This window comes from Pieris napi, chromosome 16 (assembly GCF_905475465.1).
Source record: "Pieris napi chromosome 16, ilPieNapi1.2, whole genome shotgun sequence".
NCBI classification, from domain to species: Eukaryota; Metazoa; Arthropoda; class Insecta; order Lepidoptera; family Pieridae; genus Pieris; species Pieris napi.
Window position 1 is genome coordinate 1,672,344 of NC_062249.1, and position 19,600 is coordinate 1,691,943.

The following is a 19,600-nucleotide window of genomic DNA, read 5'->3' on the forward strand; positions in this document are numbered from 1 at the left end:
AAAAATCCCTACATCAAGTCCTACGAATGAAAACAAATACATTCAATAATTGCTTTTAAATTGATAGCTATTGCAAAAAGTTACATATAAACCTCTACACATACACATATTACACTACGTTGAGCCTCCAACAGGACCTCCCATTCAACACTTCCTGTTCGTACGTATAGGAAATCTATTTTTAATAACTCCATTTTCCAGGCATTTGAAACTAAGTCAGGTTCAAGACAAAGCCTAGCACAATTACGCTCCCACCACAACGCTGGCAGTACATACCAGCGCCGTGCGCGGTCACGAACGTGTGCAGTGTTCACGCGGTAAAAATATCGAACCAAAAAGTATTTGATCGAATTTAAAATTCGAATACGACAAGTGTTGTGACAGTGATTATTGTGGAAGTACTATCTGTATTTAAATAAGTGGTAAGTTATTTGTATTTAATTAAATTTAAGTAATTTTAAGTGTCTTTAGTTATTTTTACATAGATACGTTTATGTTTGAAGTCTAGTTCCATTGTTTTTCAACTTCTATGCAGGAATTAAGTTTTATTAAATAAATAATATACCAGCATAATTTTCCCGCGTTATGTCGTTTAATCCGACACGGAGTAGTCAAGTAGGCATGAGCTCATAAACTTTGGACTACGTGAACAAAAACTATATAAAATATGCTAGCAATTAATATGATTTTATTAAGATTCAAGTTTTAAAATTATTTTTAGTTAGGATAGTTACTTAGTGAATCTATCATTTTAGACATTTTGGTCACTAGTAACCCTTTAGAATAAATAAACAATTTATGAATATATAAAAGTATAAACTATAAATATTCACAAGTTTTGGATGGACTCAATACCTATTTTATTTAAAGTCATTTATTTGTTTTTAAATTTCTCAAAGAAGGGATAGTATTGTATACTTCTTTCTTTTTATACGAAAGTTGTCGTAGAGTTTTCGTCGCAAGGCAAATATAGATTTATTAAACCTTGTTTTATTCAGGCTCTATTATATATTAAATTCCAAAACGTTCCACCCAGTGGAAGTTAAGGGAAGTAAGAATGTTAAAAAAGTTAGGTCTTGTTCATATTTATATAAATCTAAAAATTTCAGAGACTGAGAGGGAGAGAAAAAGGAAGATATGTTAGGAATTTTATTGAAGTGTCGAAAATTAATACAAATTATAATTAACATTTATTTCTTCGCTAATAAAAAACACTGGCATTTTAATTTACAATTCGTCATTAGAGATTTCCATAAATTATTTTTCATAAAATATAAAATACTAATATTTCAAAATTCTCTTTACGAAATTTTAGTTTTAAAAATAGAATTTCTATAAGGTAATTCGCCCTTCTCACTCTCTCTCTCAATCACTCTCCCTTTTTTTTGACAAAAACGCTGCACATCTTCGTGACGGTCCGTAAAATTTTTATCCTCATAGAAGTTTCAATTCAAAAAGCATGTATGCACTATATGGGATGATACATAAGCCAAACGCTAGAGGAAAGAATGACGTTTATATCTTTCGCACAAGTGACGTCAAATAATAGAAAAACTTTTAAACAAAAAGCGATCGGTAGCGGTACCGACTACCGTGCATTAAACGATGAAGAACTGTTGTTCGTTTCGGGTCGCTGGTCACCATCTGTCACCACCTGCTTCTACTATAGTGGAAGTGGAAGAAATTTTGTTTTAATATGTAACACTGTTACAAAGAATACTTACCTAGAATGATATGTACATGTTAATTATTATGCTTAATTGTTTCTAGATATTATATGGTTGCTGGTCTTTACAGATATCTTATAAAACAAAATACTTGACGATTGAAAACATTGATAGAGAGTCAGTTCATTTAAATTTAAATTTTTATTGTTTGTAAGTTAATTATTTTTGTGTTCATCTTAAAAAAGAATACAAGGCATAAGTGACAACGTGAAAAACAAAAGAAACAGAAGAAATATATTTCTTAATAAAAATAGATAATAACAAGACAACAATAATCTTTATAGCTCTAATACGATAGTGATTATGTTTTAATGTTGTATTACTACTATTTTGTACACAAATACAACAAATAAATACACGGAAGAACAAATTCTCCAAATAAGACTGAGTAACGCAACAATTATAAGCAATAATAAATATATTAATAACGGCTCGTTAACATAACAAAATAAATCTTCGAAATTAGCGATTGATTTTTCATCAAAACCTATTTTTCTTGTCTTTGTAAATATTAAGGTAGGTTTAATCATGTCCAAATATAGACATGACCTCATCGTGCGCGGGAGTTACGTGATCGCCATTGACAAATCACTCTAGAATTACATCTATTTGTCCGATTGTCTATTATACTACTAATGAAATTTGAATTTGTCAGCATAGATTATAAAATAAAAAAATATAAATGTGTTCATTCATTATAAGTACATGTGCATTACAATGTACAAGATTTGGGAACCCTTTTAAGTAAAAATACCTGTCATGGTTCCCAGGTCTTCCATAACAAACTTAATTATAAAATCCTTAAAATATTTTTATATATAGTTTAACTATTTATTTTTGTTTTCGATTTTTCAACTGTTTTCAACACGCCGCGCCGGAGTGCATGAGTGAGTGTGTGTATATAGCCTGTTTCTAACTGAAAAAAATATTAAAATCGATCCAATACTTATGATTTATTCATTACTGCCCGTGGCCCGCACGCGTTAAATTTGGATATTTTGATAATTCTCGTAGGGTTCAGCCTGCGTTTGGAATGTAAGCGAAAAAAATGTAATTATTTACGACATACATTAGAAACCTTAAAAATAACAGTATTTTTCCACTATTTAATGGATGTCGTTGACATATAAACCTTCCTCTTCAATCTCTCTATCTATTTAAAAAAAACGCATCAAAATCCGTTGCGCAGTTTTAAAGATTTAAGCATACATAGGGATATAGGGACAGAGAAAGCGACATTGTTTTATACTAATTATAATTAATAATCTTAATTCCTTCTCACATATATTCATACAAGGTTATTATGATTAAACTAAGATGATAACATTTGGAAGTGTATGTGAGAGACTGGTCTCTGTAAGAGGAGACCTGAGTGACAGATAGCCAGCCTCTCCAGCACTGTACGTGTTCCGGACACGTACAATCATGTCATTGTCATAAGTTACAATAGAAGAAAATAAGTACTAAGTGCTAAAGTCAAAGTCAAAGTCAAATCGTTTATTTCAATTAGACCATCTAAAATGGCACTTTTGAACGTCAAAAAAAATATAAAGATGATTCTAGTTGCCCCTTCCAAAAGGTAGTTTCGTGTGGAGAAGAATGGGCAAGAAACTCCACACTTACTCTTTTAAAATAGGTTTACAATATTTTGTTACATATGTTAAATAATTATATGTGAAGACAATGTACTCTTAGAATAAACTACTATACTAAAAAAGTTAGTATACATGTTCCTCACATATTTACAAATATCGAAACCGTAGAATATTAACATTAAAGAGTAATAAAAAAATTAAAAAAACACAACAAAACAGTGTGTGAGATACAAAAAAAATAAAAAAATAATTACATTACATTAGCTAAAAGAAAACATTGCAAACGGAGTCGTAAAAATAAATTTGTTGTGTGTTTGTTTGTGTGTGTTTGTGTGTGTGTCTCTGTGTGTGTGTGTGTGATATTACATATATATCTACTCGTACAATCTAAGCCCGGACGGGTCGCTCCTCTAATAGTTTCTAAATTTTAATTGTTTATAATTTGCATCAAATGACGACTATAGGAATGGCGTAAGGTAATTATTGTATCAAAGCCTTAAGGTTGCTCTTAATGTTACAATAACATGTTACTTGTCGGCCTCGTCATAATGTCAACAGCTACAGAGTCTAACGCACTAACAGTTGTGCACACTTTATTGAGTTTCATTTATTGTGCCATCTTCATTCCAAGGTTGGCGAACATTTATACTTTAATTTTGGATGCCGAGCTTCTGAACAATGACTTGGTGCTTTGACCAAAGCATTCTCTAAGATTCTTCAACCAATATCTGCGGCCAAGTCTATGTAGTCCAAACAAAATCTTACGTAAAGTTGCTTTTTAGCCTAAAAGCGTTATTTTTTCATAAATTTTGTTCAGTTTTTACGTATTACATTATAACCGGACATCTATTAGTAGGTATTTGTAAGAGCATTCTTTGTTTTTGAGTTTGTAGACTGTGGTAGTGTGGATAAATCATTATTGAATCATTAGTTTTACACTTAAGTTTTACCTTCGAAGCTTACGAAAGCTCGCTATAACTCATCTGACGAAATATTTTATTCGTTTAATCAACATCTAATTACTTAATTATAGTCTTTATTAAAACCCGTGTGTTTTGTCTAATTAACTCAAGTATAAAATAGTCCATTACGTGTACCGTCATATCATGACCGTACTAGAACCGCGTTAGACAAAAAAATATTTCTTGTGTATAGTGTCTGTCACTTACCTCAAAGACGTTGATTCATGTTAGCGATTTTGCCTCCGTGTTATTGTTACCAATCCAGTTAATTATTAAGTACTTATTTATAAAGATTTGTGTAATGGCGTAAAAATAAATTTTATATTTAGTAAGTATGCAGTAAATCTTTCTGAATAAAAAAATATATTTTCCTTATGAAATTTCATACAAAATTATTTACTGTCATAAATTTCATACTCTACAGTGATAATATACCAACAATACGCTAATAAAACTAGCCTAACCTAACCTTACCTGAAAGTCTTATCAAATTTTAACTAGAGATCCTTTGGAAAATCTTTTCATAATACATTAATACAAGGTATCGTCATACATCCGTCATTATGAGCAATACTAAATTGCTGTTGGTGAATTAAATCGCACTTCATCACGATGTCGACAACAGATGAAAGTGTCATAATAAATTCATGGTTAATTAAAATATTCAGTTTCTAATGCTAACGATTTCTATGTAAATTGCGATAATAGATCCGCTACCATTGCGAAAAGCTATAAAGCTGTCTTGTTAAAAGCTAAAAATCATGCAAGAGTTTAAAACAAGTCTGCTAATTCTGATTTACGTTGAATGTCTGAGGATGATAAATGTGAAAAGTTAGTAGGAATTCGTCTTATGTACCAAACGATTTTTTATCTAACATTGAGCCGTTGAAGGGGAACTTCGTGAGGAAATTGTCATATGTGTCATGTGTGCGTGTGTGTGTGTGTGTGTGTGTGTGTGTGTGTGAGAGAAAAAATATCATGAAACAGATAAATAAATCTGAAACCAAGACCAAGTTGTAGCGTCACTGGTGCAGGCCCATAAATGAATGAATCTTAATTAATTATAATTTTAATGAAATAAGAGATAGCAGTGTTGGCCTAGTGGCTTCAGCGTGAGACTCTCATCCCTGAGGTTGCTCTCCAGCTGTGCACCAATGGACTTTCTATGTGCGAATTTAACATTCGCTCGAACGGTGAAGGAAAACATCGTGAGGAAACCTGCTTGTCTTATACCCAAAAAGGCGACGGCGGGAGTCACAGGAGGCTGATCACCTATTTGCCTGTTAGATTGGTAAGCTATCATGATACAGTAATCTGAGGCCCAGACCTAAAAATTTTGTAGTGTCACTCATTTATTTTTTATTTTAGTAATGAAATAAACAAAGTTGTAGGGACACTAGATTTATGTCTGGTAAATAAATTGAGTCTGGTGAAAATTGTTATGGAAAGTTTTTTTGATATTTTGGATTAATTAACTATTTAAATTAATTTATTAAAAGCGATTAATTATTATAATTAATAGTTTTAAATTACCCAACGTTTTTTTCTAAATTTAAATTCAAAACTGTTCGATGTTTTATAATTCTAAATTTAAAATTGAATTTCGGACAAATTCTACTAATATAATTCACGATATCTAAGCAAAACACATCACCTTGTAGTACGGGTACAAATTATTCCCGTTCCTAGATTAGTATTTTTATATTCCGATTATCCTGGTAATAGCCACGACAGTTCCATGTTAATCGTTATCATTGCGTGGTTGAGACCAATTTACAAGTAGCCAGACTTATCTACACGTATTTTGCCTGGTTTTATTAGTATTTATACCGATATAGCAGTAAATGTTCCTATGGAAGAAGGATGTTTCTCTTGTGGTTTCATATAAACATTTTGCAATGAATTTTAATCTTTTGAGCTCAGAGTTTTGTTAGCTTTCTGCTGCTTTAATTAAGGATAGCCCAGATATTTACAGATAAATATCAACAATTACTAACGTAGACTTCGTGTATGATAAAAAAAAACACCCATTTCATTTGTAATTTTTCTTGGATGGAATTAAAATTTAAAGTAGCTTTATCTTTATATGTATATAATTATTCTGTACGTGTGTATGCCACTGAACTCCTCTCAAACTTCAGATTTGCATGAATTTTTTTGTATGCGTTTTGGTTGGATGGTTTATATTCAAAAATGAGTCCGGCGGCTGGCGCTCCAGACGGTACTTTCATACTTTGTTTAATAACCTAATCGTTTGAAATATCATGCAGGACAATATGTGACAACAAAATTTTTAGCCCATTTAAATCGAACAAAAATGAAGGATTGAAAAATCAGATTTTCGCCTACTTGTTTATAGAGAAATGTTATCCAAACGCCATTAATATAACATAGATATATTTGTTAAATGCATTATAAATTTTGCAAGTGGTTGTGACCAAGGGTTGTCTCGCGGACAATAAATTATATCGCATGGTTCATTTGAAAATCTATTGGAATTCGAAATACCGTTGAATTAGACTTGAATGGGTATGAATCATGAGCTGTTCGTTCATAGGAAACTATTCATAAATATATGCTAACGTTGAAGATTAGGTTTACTATGACAATTGTCAGGTCATTTAATATGCACCACCTTTATAAAACTAAATCAGTATAAGCAGTTGTTTTAGAAACCTTGCTGTGTTGTTCGCTATTATTTTCTTTATTCCTACATAATTATGCATTTAAAGGTACATAATATTTGAGGATGCTTGGCGAACCCATGCGACTTCTCCAATACAAAGAGTACCAATTCTTATAAAGCCGACAACGCATACGTGGGACTCTAGGAAAGTATACGGTATTAATAACATAAGGTTAACCTCCTACCCGATTGTCCTCTGATAAATAAAATCATTACTTTGGAACAATGCACCTTTAAGACCGTACTGATTCTTGAAAAGCCGACCACGCATTCGTGGACCTACTAGGAATGTATAGGGTATTAAAATCAAGTAAACCTCCTATACGACTAATAATAAACACATTACTTTGGCTCAATGTTAGATCAAAAGCTCTGCGTTGTACCAAAAATACAATTAATAGTCTGTTCAAATACTACGAGCCTTGAACTTATGACATACATAGAAAACAGTTTAACATTTTACGATGGTTTTTACGAACAGATGAAATTTACAACAATCTTAATTATGAGCCCAATAAAACTAACCTTAACTAACGGTTAACGTAACTGTAATCTTAATCTCTGTACAAGAACAACATAACTGTTGCTTATAGGTAAATTAATCAGTCACAGACTTGTCAAAGGTTTCTCTGATGGACTAGGAAACAATGACTTCTTAGATTCAGAATTTTTCGCTACATCAGCATCGTATGTCCAAAACGTCCCATTCTGTGCTTTTTGCTTCCAAATCGTGATTTCAATGGCTTGGAGATCCCGTTCAACACCATCCCACCAACGTAGCGTTGGCCTACCGCGGATTTGCCAGCCTCCATCCACATCCAAGAGCCTCCGTGGTACCCTGCCTATCCTCTATCCGGGCCACAACCCATCTGCTCTGATTGTCTTCTTTTTATTGGTACATCACGTTCTTCATGTGCTTTGCATTACCTCGTTCTACTTTTATGTTTCTTCTTTTTAATGAGATATTCTTTAGGACCTCTTCTGTTTGCTTGAAATCTGTTCAAGAATTTTAAATTGTTTCCATTTAAAATGCTACAATCTTAAATGGATCTAGTAGATTCTTTTACAGACAAATAGATGATCAGCCTTTTGTGCCTGACATATCTATGATTCTGGTGACCTCAGTATGTTTACCTTCGCCGTACGAACAGTGCCATTACTCTGTAACTACCAGTAGCGATAAAGTCAAAGTCATTTATTAATTTATGTAACACAATGTACACTTATGAACGTCAATAAAGAAATACATTTTAAATGCTAAATGCTTCTTATTTGAAGAAAAATAAAAGAAATCTATTAAGTATGAGGGTGTGCAATTATTTAATCAATTACCGTCTAAAATTCGTAATATTAGCGCGTTTAACCAATTCAAGGGCATTAAAGATACATATCAGAATGAGCCTAGTAGACTAAAATTGTGACAGCTGATGGCGACGTGTATTTCGTTCGTATATATTAAGTTTCTCATGTAAATAAAACTCATTCTTTTTTGTAATGAGAAATAAAATTCTTTGAATATTAAAATTAATTTTAAATTTACTGCCAGTTCTCAAATCAAGGGCGTATAACGGACGAGAAGAACTGGCAATAAACTCCGTCACTCTTTTTTATCGACAGCGATTCCGATCTGAGTTTTGTTGTAACACGCGATACAAAGAATGACGAGACCAGCGCTACGGAAACAGAACAGAAACGTCGGGATGCAAATGTACTTAAGTACTCTGGTGTAAGAGCCATGTGCTCATGCGACCAGTTCAACACTGCTCTATTGTATGCATGCAAAAATATAGCAGCTATTTATCATTGTTTAGTGTAAGTAGCGATTAAATTGCGGCCAAGTTAAAGGTGAAGGCTGTTCATTATCGTCACGTATCACTTAGCCACTTGTTCCCAGGCTTTTAAGTGTTAATTTCAAGTTGTACCACGTTTGTGATATGTCGGATCTTTATGTTAGTGATTAATCTTAACGACAATCTAAGTAAGTACTTTAAAACAAGAAAACCATAGACAACCATTGCATATTTATCAACGTTACTGAATAAGCGTAAAGTAAGTAAGTAAGCCAATTCAAAGGAAAAGAGTCCACCAGTTTTAGCTTTTTTTAAGTAAGCCCCTAATCGGGCATTAATGTTCGTGGGCCGATGTGGCTTTGATATAAATAAATAAATCAGGCCGCTACAACCTTTTTAGGTCTGATTTCCGTATCAGTTGCATGGTCATTGTCAATCAAATAGGCAAGTAGATGACCAGCCTGTGCCGTCGATTTTTTGGGTCTAAAGCAAGCCGATTACCTCACGATGTTTTTCCTTCGCCGTTCGTGAATGTTAAATGCACGTAAACAGAAAGTCCATTAGTGCACAACTTGGAATCGAACCTACGACCTTAGAGATGAGAGTCGCAACACTCCATCGTTTTGATATATATAATTATTACTTTATCTAGCTTTTTACACGAACATACATATTAAACAAAGTTTTCCAGCTGCGGTTGTCTCTATGAACGCGATGAACTCGGAAACTACCGAACTATTTATGAGTCAATATTATATATATACCATGTCACAATAAATCGCAAATTCATTAACTATAAGTGGGCGATGGCGTCCGGTAGCCAGGTATGGTTCTCAGGTCCTATTTTCCATTTAGTCGTTATGGAAATAAGTATTGTAACATAATTGTACTGCCATTTTAGTCAGTTACCAAAAAAAACTAATAAAAATCCCTATATGTTAGTAAAGTATACAAAATAAATAATCCCCTGAATGTTTTCCCATTACAGTACTTTTTGCTGCCGCTGTACACACAAATATGTGTTTAAAACTTTACTAAATTTTATTATAAATTTTAAAAATCAGATTGAATAACAATTAAGCTGTCAACCGAACGAACTTGGCCGCCATCTCAGCATTAGACAGTATGTGAGTCGACTAAAACGTCACCATATTCTGGAGTTAGAAGACCGGCAGTAACTCTAGACTGAAGATGAGTAGATGCTTCCAATGGGAAGTCACTCCACATGACAGCACCACAGAACAAATTCGCTCATAGCATAGGGCTGATTGCTAATACCCGCAGAAAAAAAAAGATGAAAATATCAAATGAAAACCAAATAACTACTTAATTGCATATAAACTATACTACGTGATATATTTAGACTTCTTGTAAACGTCGTTAAAGGAGGAATTTGGCGGAATTAAGATTAAGATTACATTTTAAAGCACGTCAAGATTTTTCTTGATTTAAATTAAAGGTAATTGTGTGGTTTTAACTGAACTTTCCATTCAAATTCGACTTATGGTCCTTCAGAGAGCTTACCAATTCTTAAAAGGCCGGCAAATCACTTGCGAATCCTCTGGCAATGCGTATATGGGCGGCGGTATCACATAACATCAGATGAGCCTCCTGCCCGATTGCCCCCTGTTATTAAACAAAACTTACCTATTTCTGAGTTATGCTATAAGAGAAAAATGTTTATTTGTGATGTAATCAGGAAATTGTATAATATGCAATGTCCGTATAAGGTGAGAGCCACATTGGGAAGGTCATGATGACATCATCATTATGTGGGTTTAGCAGAAAGCTTACTAAAGATTTTATACAATTTAAATAACTTCTTGACATTTTGAATGCTTTAATCATGGCTATTGGACAGACTGACACACATCTAGTTTTAAATAGGATTAAGCAGGAGTATTTAAACCATTTTTAACCCACCAATACGCAATTGTATACATGCGAAAGTTGTCTCATTTACTGAAGATTTTGTTAAATTATTTTAGACGTTTAGAAACATTTTTATCCGTGTATCCCCAAAGCAAAATTACCATATGGCAGTCACATATCCAATCTATTTCTTGAGACAAGTAGATCATTCATTCACTCACTCACTCACATGCACCCACACATTCACTCATGTACTGAGGCGTGTTAAAAACAGTTGAAAAAACAAAAATAATTTAAAAAAGAATGTAATTAAATTATATATTTAATGGAATCTACTATTAAGTTTGTTATGAAAGAGCTGGGAACCCTAACATAGGTATTTTTGTACTTAAATGGGTTCCCAAATCTTACACATTATGAATTGTAGTCAATTTTATAAAAACATTTTACCTTTCTTTCATTTTGTCAAGTGACTTGACTTTGGCAAGGTTAAGTATGATTCTTATGTATAATAGTAAGGATTAAATACCGGTTTCCTCACGTTTGTCAACACTCATTTGTTTTTGAATCCCATAAAAAGTCAATTTAGCTGATTGATTGGTGATGATCGCACGCACATGCTGTTATGTAGTGTATATACACATAAATTCTCTATTCTAGCCTCAATGAAAACGGGTACAAGGTCAAAAAATACTCCCGATATTTGCAACAATTTGAAAACAAAACATTATTACTCACTGTTTACCCGTTTATTCATAGGAATGCCATAAACCTTAATTACGATCGTCAAATTAGTTTGAACGCAGTAGGCGTTCACTTGGCAGCGAGCCGAATTGGTTTAAACTAGCTGTTTCAACGCATTGATAGCTGGCCCCTTACCTTCATAAAAATCTAATTGTACCGTTTTTACTAAAGAACATGTCTCTTTTCATCACAGAATAAACACAATTAGTCGGAAAGAGACGAGTACCTACTTTAGTTAATGTTTAAAAACAATATTGATTTCAACGAATGATTGATTATAGTTAGAGTTACATGTTCTTTTTTGTTAATTACTCTACAGATTACACTTACGTGCACTTATTGTACTTTACCATCTGTAGGTGTTTTTTATTTTCGTACTAGGATTGCCTGGATGAATTCGCCTTTTGCGATAAAGCTGCCTGTTGCCTAATGATAAATAACATTGAGAAGGCTTTCGACAGAGTGGATCACACCATCCTATTACATAAGCTCCAACTTCTAGGGATACGTGGTGACCTACATCGCTGGTTTTGTTCATATATAACAAATCGTAGACAGGCGGTTGCGGTTGGCAGTGCTAGAAGCGACTTTGTTCGTATAAGTTCTGGAGTTCCTCAAGGATCTATATTGGGTCCCCTGTTATACAATGCATATCTTTATGACATAAATAGTACCATTAAAGATTCAAATTACCTTATGTTCGCTGATGACAAAAAGATATATTTAAAAATAAACAAAGAAGGAGACTGTCACAAAATTCAGGCCGACCTAAATAACCTTTCCAATTATTATAGACAAAATCGAATATCGGTTAATGCTTCTAAATGTGTCAAAATAACATTCACCAGAAAAAAAAACAAATTTAACTTTAGCTATCATATTAATAACAAATCTGTAAAAGAAGTAGATTGTGTTCGTGACTTAGGTATATGGTTAGACTATAAAATGACGTATAATAACCATATTGACACAATAGTTGACAAGGCCTATAAGCAGCTTGGTTTTGTAAGAAATGTTAGTGAACATTTTCATGATGTCGACTGTATGAAAGTGCTATACTATACGTACGTAAGAAGTATTCTCGAATATGGTTGCTCGGTTTGGTCACCTAGTTACACTGTACACAAAGAAAAAATTGAAAAGATCCAAAAAGACTTCATAAAATTTATCTCCTATAAGACTTACAATAAGTTTAATACATATAATGACGCGTGTGAACATTTTAAAATTAATACTTTAGACTCTCGACGAAAACAATATGATTTATTGCTACTACATGACATCATCTCAAATAAAATTAATTGTAGCTCCCTTCTAGAAAAATTGCCCTTCCTTGTTCCTGCCTACCAGACTCGTAATCGTGCTTTGTTCCATGTTCCTCACATTAACACTAACTATGCAAGGAACTCAGTTTTGTATCGCGCAGCCCGGACATACAACGACCAATATTTAAGCCTCGACCTGTTTAAGCTGTCGCGGAATATGATTAAAAGAAGTATTAAGAATATCCATAGCGCAAAATCACCTGCATCATGAGCATACCCCACATACACACCTTCACGTACTTACCCTCACTTTTACACCATCATACAACACAACCAAATTAGGTACCACTTAGATAAACGTATTGAATAGTTTTTATTTGTTTGTTTCCTTTTATAAATTCTTGAACCATTTTGTAGTTAATTGTATTATTATGTATTCCATATTTGGCTATATTTTTAATGTAACTGTTTGTAATTGTATATAATTTATGTTAGCTGTAGGTTTACAAATAAATAAATAAATTAATAATGGCAAATGTACGATGCTGTACCTACATTTCATCATAATATTATGTATGTTTAGGTATTTAAACTGTATTGCACAAATAATAAGAGTAAAGAAAACGCCGGAAGTTATCTTTAGAAAGAATTACTAAAATATGTTCATATATAATAGGGACACATATAAATGATTTTACGTATTCCATGTATCGGCCAAGCTGTTCTTAAAAATATGTCCTGTCTATTTATTATTGACTGCACTAAGGCAAACATTTCGTGGATTTGTCGAGCAATTATCGAGACATTTACGTTTGGTTTAATTAACGAATAATATTCTTGACTTACTTAACTGAATGCCCCTATAACCCCTTGATGGCTACTTACGCGATGGAAAAAGGAAAAGAGGAAGACAGAGCAAAAGATGGGCAGACGATATAAAGAGAATAGGCGTCACGACTTGGACAAGAAGAGCTAACATCAGAAAATAATGGAAGCAGCTGGAAGAGGCCTATGTGTCACAGAACACGCTGATTACCAAAAGCGGGTCATATGACCTATTAGATTAAGTTAGGTTATGTAACTTAAATAAGTGTAAATATATTATACTGGGTATCAGCAATAAAGGCTTATTAATAACCCTTTGATGGGGCAGACAGCCTCCACAGTGAGTCTTCATCGCATTCGATCTTGAGCCTCGTATTTCCCCTTGCTCCAAGTTTTTCCGCTCCTCTGCAACTGCAAAAACAAATTATTAATGTTGTAATAAAGTCCTAAATCATGTCAACAAAGAACGTAACTTCGTTCTGGCAATATATAGCTCTTACGACGAGCAATTAAAAAAACTCGCTGTTGAATGATGGTTTCACAACTCAATATTGATATCGTTAAGACAGTGATAATACTAGGCTATATTAAAAGCCTTAACAACCATATTTACGATGTAATAATACGACAACTTAATTTGTGCGTATGATAAATCTTTTGACAGTAGCTGTGATGATCACCTGTTAAGGAAAAGTATGCCAAGGTTATGTGTACAATACAAATGAATCATTCACTCATACATACATTATACAAGTATGGACCGATACTCTGCCTATTTCAAAAATTATTTCACTATTATAACCACGATATAAGCGATATTCATGTTTCAAATATTTTAAGATACAACTCAGATTCTATGTGGGAAATTACATTTTCACTGCCTAATAGAAATTTTAATAAATAATAGTTAAAAAAAACTAAAAAACACGCTTTTAAAGCACATCAAACTAAAAAGTGAAAAATAATTCCTAATTTAGGCTGAAAATGGTAATGAACAAAAAATACTGGTATTATTGTGAAAAAGGGTGGGTTGCTCGATAGACGAAAAATATGGCACAGAGCGTGTTTTTTAGTTTTTTTTAACTATTACTTATTTTTTAGTTAAATTTTTTTTTTCGGATTATTGCATTATCATCGATCTTTGACAGGTGCGCAAAGTTTGAATTAAATCTGTCCGTTAAAAGTGGGTCAAAATCGAGTCCGAAGGAGTCGGTTACATACATACATACATACAGGTGAAGCTAATATAAAGCGTGTAAAAACTTACTTAAAATAGAGCAGTGTTCGAGTCACGGTTGTGCAATAATGGATCTATCTTTCAATGTTTAATTGAGAGTCCTACGATGAAGGCATCATGAGGAAACTTGCATGTCCCAAACCCAAAAATGTACAACATGGGTCAGACACATAAGCCTGATCACCATCTTGTCTATGAAAAAACAATCAGTAAAACGGATGCAATACTTTTTTTGCTCTCAATCTTCACACATGTTACAAGGAGGACAATCAGATACATATAAAAATATGTTATAGAAAGGTATACGTGTGAAAATGACATGGGAGCTTAAAAAGGCGCAGCGCTAACCATATACGAGTAATTTCCTCACAATCGAAGACCGACTCTTTTTATTGAAGAAGACACATGTGTCCGCCAAGCATCCGCGAATATATGCGGTCAATATATTTATATTATATAATTAAACATTTTATGATATATACCAGTATTTCAAGCGTCATTGTTGATATTTCTACCGTCAGAAGGCCAAAAATATTATTTCAGCTTCATTAATTATTTCACTGGCAATTTAACCGTTTCCGATGTTAGTTATTTTGTTATTACTATTTTGATGTTTACATAACTCCGCAATTACTTCACGTGTATTACCCAATTATTATCGTTGTTATTATATAATTCTTTATTTACAAGGATTGATTGTTTGTAAAAAATATACATTTCATTTGTTAAAACGGTATTCATATTATTAATATATTAAGTGAATCCGTTACTTTTTTTAGAGTTCTAACAGCGATACTGACGTTTTTGTATGCGATTTCGATATAGTTTCAATACCCGTTCTTACAAATCATACAGTTTTAACTAAAAAACAATTGTAAGTGATTTCAAGCCTGTATTTCTTGCAAGCAACGTTTGTATTTCTTGCAATTACTTATTTTATGACAACTTTTGGTATACTAATTTTGTTTGTTATTTAACATAATTTTAAATTTTAAGCGATTTTCCACATTTATTATAGGCTTTTCTAATAAAGTTTGTTTTTGTGAAAGTGACTGGTTATGTTGTGTTTGCTTATAGGTGGTTGAGACATTAAACTTGTTATTTTTATTATGTACCAATGTAACAGTGTGCGTTCACTCTTTAAATAAAATAAAAATACACTAAATTAAAATGATAAGACACAATAAGCAGAAGTTCCCATGAGACGAACCACCGATACAAAGAAATAAATGATCATCTGTAGCTTTGTTTTTAATGCTTAAACTTCTATGAATATTTGACCCATTGCAACAAAAGTTAAAAACAAATATAGAAAGGATAAATATGCATAATACTTGTTTTGGCTTAAAAACAGGTTATAAAGAGCAGGGTAGGTCGTTCTGTGAACTTTTCAAGGTTTCTCGGAATACTTTCGTGGGCTAACGCCTTCGTATGTATGGGCGACGGTTTCAGATTCGCATTTATGATGCTTAAAGCCTCACAAAATATTTCCATATAATTATACAATGTACATGAGACACAACTGACTGTACAATTTATCCGTACATGGATTATAATACAAAAATGAAAGTAAGTTAATAGTAAAAGAATACAAAATGTTTTCTTCAAATAGAAAAGAAAATCTTGTTCTTAACAAATCGGTTTGGCTCGGAGGTTTAATGATCAGAATATCGTTTTTTTTATCAAAATATTTTATCACAACTTTTTGTGTGGATTCTTCAAGTATTAGAAGACAGAATTTCTTGGGTTTTTACGTGCTTCATTCTTTAAGTAAAATTATATAGTAATAATTTATTCTTGTGAGGGCCGGATTTAACGTCTGTATGCCTCAGGCCAATAAAGGCCCCAAATTATGTTCCAAATAAAATTAAAAAAAAAAAATCAGCCGAGTTTTTCAATCAAGACTTTAATATGAAACCAAGGTGATGTAGATTATTTTAGTATTTAACAAACATATAAAAATATATCAAAAGAAAAGTAGTTTACTAGTGTTTACTAGTCGAAATTTAAAACATTTTGTTTCCGAAGTATCTATTGTGTGGCCCCAAGGCCTTGCTCTGTCCTTAATCCGGCCCTAATTCTTGCAATAATAACAAAACACATACACCGAAATTATAGAACTTTGCTTATTTTATATAATATACACATAAAGTCCATAGATGTAGCTACTACTGCGTTTCTTAATGCAGTTTTTGCCCCGCACCACCACTATGTGGAACCAGCTGCCCACTGAAGTATTTCTGAACCAATTCGACTGAGGGTCCTTCAAGAAAAGAGCGTACCCATTCATGAAAGGCCGGCAACGCACTTGCGAGCCTTCTGGCAATGTGAGTGTCCATGGACGGCGGTATCAAATAACATCAGATGAGCCTCTTGCCCGTTTGCCTCCTATTACATAAAAAACAAACGAATTTTCTATCTATCTATACAAGGGGTTATCAAATAGAACCAATCCTTATTATGGGATTTAATTTCACCTTCAAAATACGTTCTTTTACGAATTGTACGTGTGTCGTATACAAATATTGAATGGCCTAGAACTACTATTGATTCACACCTACAGTGATGTAGGCGCAAGGCTAAATATTCGTTTAATTCATAAGCTATTCCTACGCAAATTACAGATACATGGAACATAGTCAATTTAATTAAACTACAAATGTTCTACTTGTATTTTGTATGCAAATATAACTTACTTTTGAGTGACAACAGTATATTACTATATAAGAAATGCAAGATTAATCAACGGACTAATTAAATACTTAACAGCAGAAAAAATCCTGGTCAATCATTTTTTATATTTTAGTGTACAGTTATTATACTATGGTATTCTTTATTGGAAATTATCTTTTAACTCGACTAATGCGACTCTCATACCTGAGGTCGTAGGTTGGATCCCCGGCTGTGCACCAATGGACTTTCTTTCTATGCACATTTGCTCGAACGGTGAAGGGAAACATCGTGAGGAAACCGACATGTCTAAGACCCAAAAAGTCGACGAAGTGTGTCAGGGACTGGAGCCTACTTGCCTATTAGATTTAAAAATTATCATGAAACAGATTCAGAAATCTGAGGCCAAGATCTAAAGAGATTGTAGCGCCACTGATTTATTTTTTATCTTATAATTCTATATTCGATGAGTTTCGAAAGCGTTCAAAGCCCCATAAGTTCTCACCTTCCGTCAATCGATCTCAAACCCATAAATTTAACATAAATACCATAATTATAATTTTCTACAGCTCTAATTCACAGGATATTCAATTGTCTGACAATCATGACGCCAATGATCACAATAGTACAGTTTTTCAAATAGCACCGTGTGATTATCACAGTGTCAACGCGATTTGTTAAACTTTGCTAACAGTGATCTTAATATAAAGGTACAAGATATAAGAGGAAAAGAGAATTTATTATACATTTTAATGTATTAAAAAACCTTTCGCTGTTCAAAGCTTCGCTGTCCGTGGACCAATCCAGATGATGGAGGTTTCAAATGAAATCTGATGCCTTCTTACCCAATAATAAATCAATTATCGTTTAATACATTTAATCATTATGATTAAACTAGAGCAATCAAGAGAAATACGAAATCATAAACTTATTAGGTTATTTTGAAATCGGTATTTGAAATGAATTGTTTTTTTATTGATTTTGTATTTATTGTATAAAAAATAAATAACTACTTCCAACACACAAAAACACAATACTCTCAAAATTCTTAACATACATAAAAATAATGATAATAATAATTAAAAACTGAAAAATAGAACTTAAAACAAATTTAAAACGTTTGGTACCTGTGGCAGTGTACATTCAACGCCGACAGTATTTATTATGTATTATATCTTGGCTTGAAGGCCTAACAAAAATCTTATAAAGAATATATTCTTTCAGGTACAAACGTCAAAACGAGCTTTTAAATAAGGTAAGTTTTAATATGTTATAACAAGTCTTCTTTGCTTCGGGAAATTTGATCTTGTCTTTTAAACGCCGCGTACTGTAAATTACACCAAACGATGTTCTAGATGTTAAAGTTCTCGGTTTAATGTACACCATTAAAGTCGGAATGACAACACTACTTAGTGTACCTCCACATTTAAGTATTTCTAGGTTACTTGGGTGATACTTTAATTTGAAGTTGACGTTTCAGAACACGCAACGTATCTATATCAAGATTTATTTATTGCAATACATTTATGAAGGCTTTCCTCTAGGTCATTCTAGCTGTCTATTAGTCGAAAGCATGAGCTTATAAAAGCAAAGAGTTCTTATGTAATTGTGTAATCGCTTGTTTCTTCAGTGAAGCGTGTATCTTAGCCTCCAAATCGAGAACCTTTAACCGCTCCTCCCCCCCTCTGCCTCTTCCCCCCCGCGGCTGGACGACTGGCTAGGACCACGGATTCTATTATTATAAGTCATACCTAACAATTGTAGATATATTGCAATTATGCTTTGCTAACTAGGTCTCCTCTAACAGTTTGCAGTGTCTCATTACTCTTCTCTAGTGGATGGCTGTGGATTTAATGTCGTCTTCCCATTTTGTGAGTTGTGTGTACTGTCTTGCCGGCGCCAGTGTGAGACATGGTTGGTGAATTAGGTATATTTTTTGGTATTTAAATTTGCGCCTATTGTACTATATATATATACTTACTTATCGATACCCCACTACAAAGAACTCACTTACTTCTTCTTCTCTTACTTCGTACCGGGGCGGAGCGGCCCTGTCAAACTACTAATAGACTTCTTATCCATATAACACTTGCTCGTAAATACTTGAAAGAAAACATCGTAAGGTCTTAGACTCAAACTGACGTCAAGTACCATTAACAAAATACCATCCGTATCACCTCGACGTCCGTCGTTCCACAACAGAGCGTTTTCTAAGGCAGTTTTTGCC

The 19,600-nt window shown here is 33.1% G+C and overlaps 1 protein-coding gene across 1 annotated transcript in view; it reads left to right on the forward strand.

Moving 5' to 3' along the window:
* The first annotated feature begins 253 nt into the window (after positions 1-253).
* LOC125057234 overlaps positions 254-19,600 on the forward strand; it is a 94,828-nt gene continuing 75,481 nt past the window's right edge. The window contains exon 1 of the mRNA XM_047660798.1: positions 254-422. The gene's annotated coding sequence lies outside the window, so the exon portion shown is untranslated. The remainder of the gene's footprint in view (positions 423-19,600) is intronic.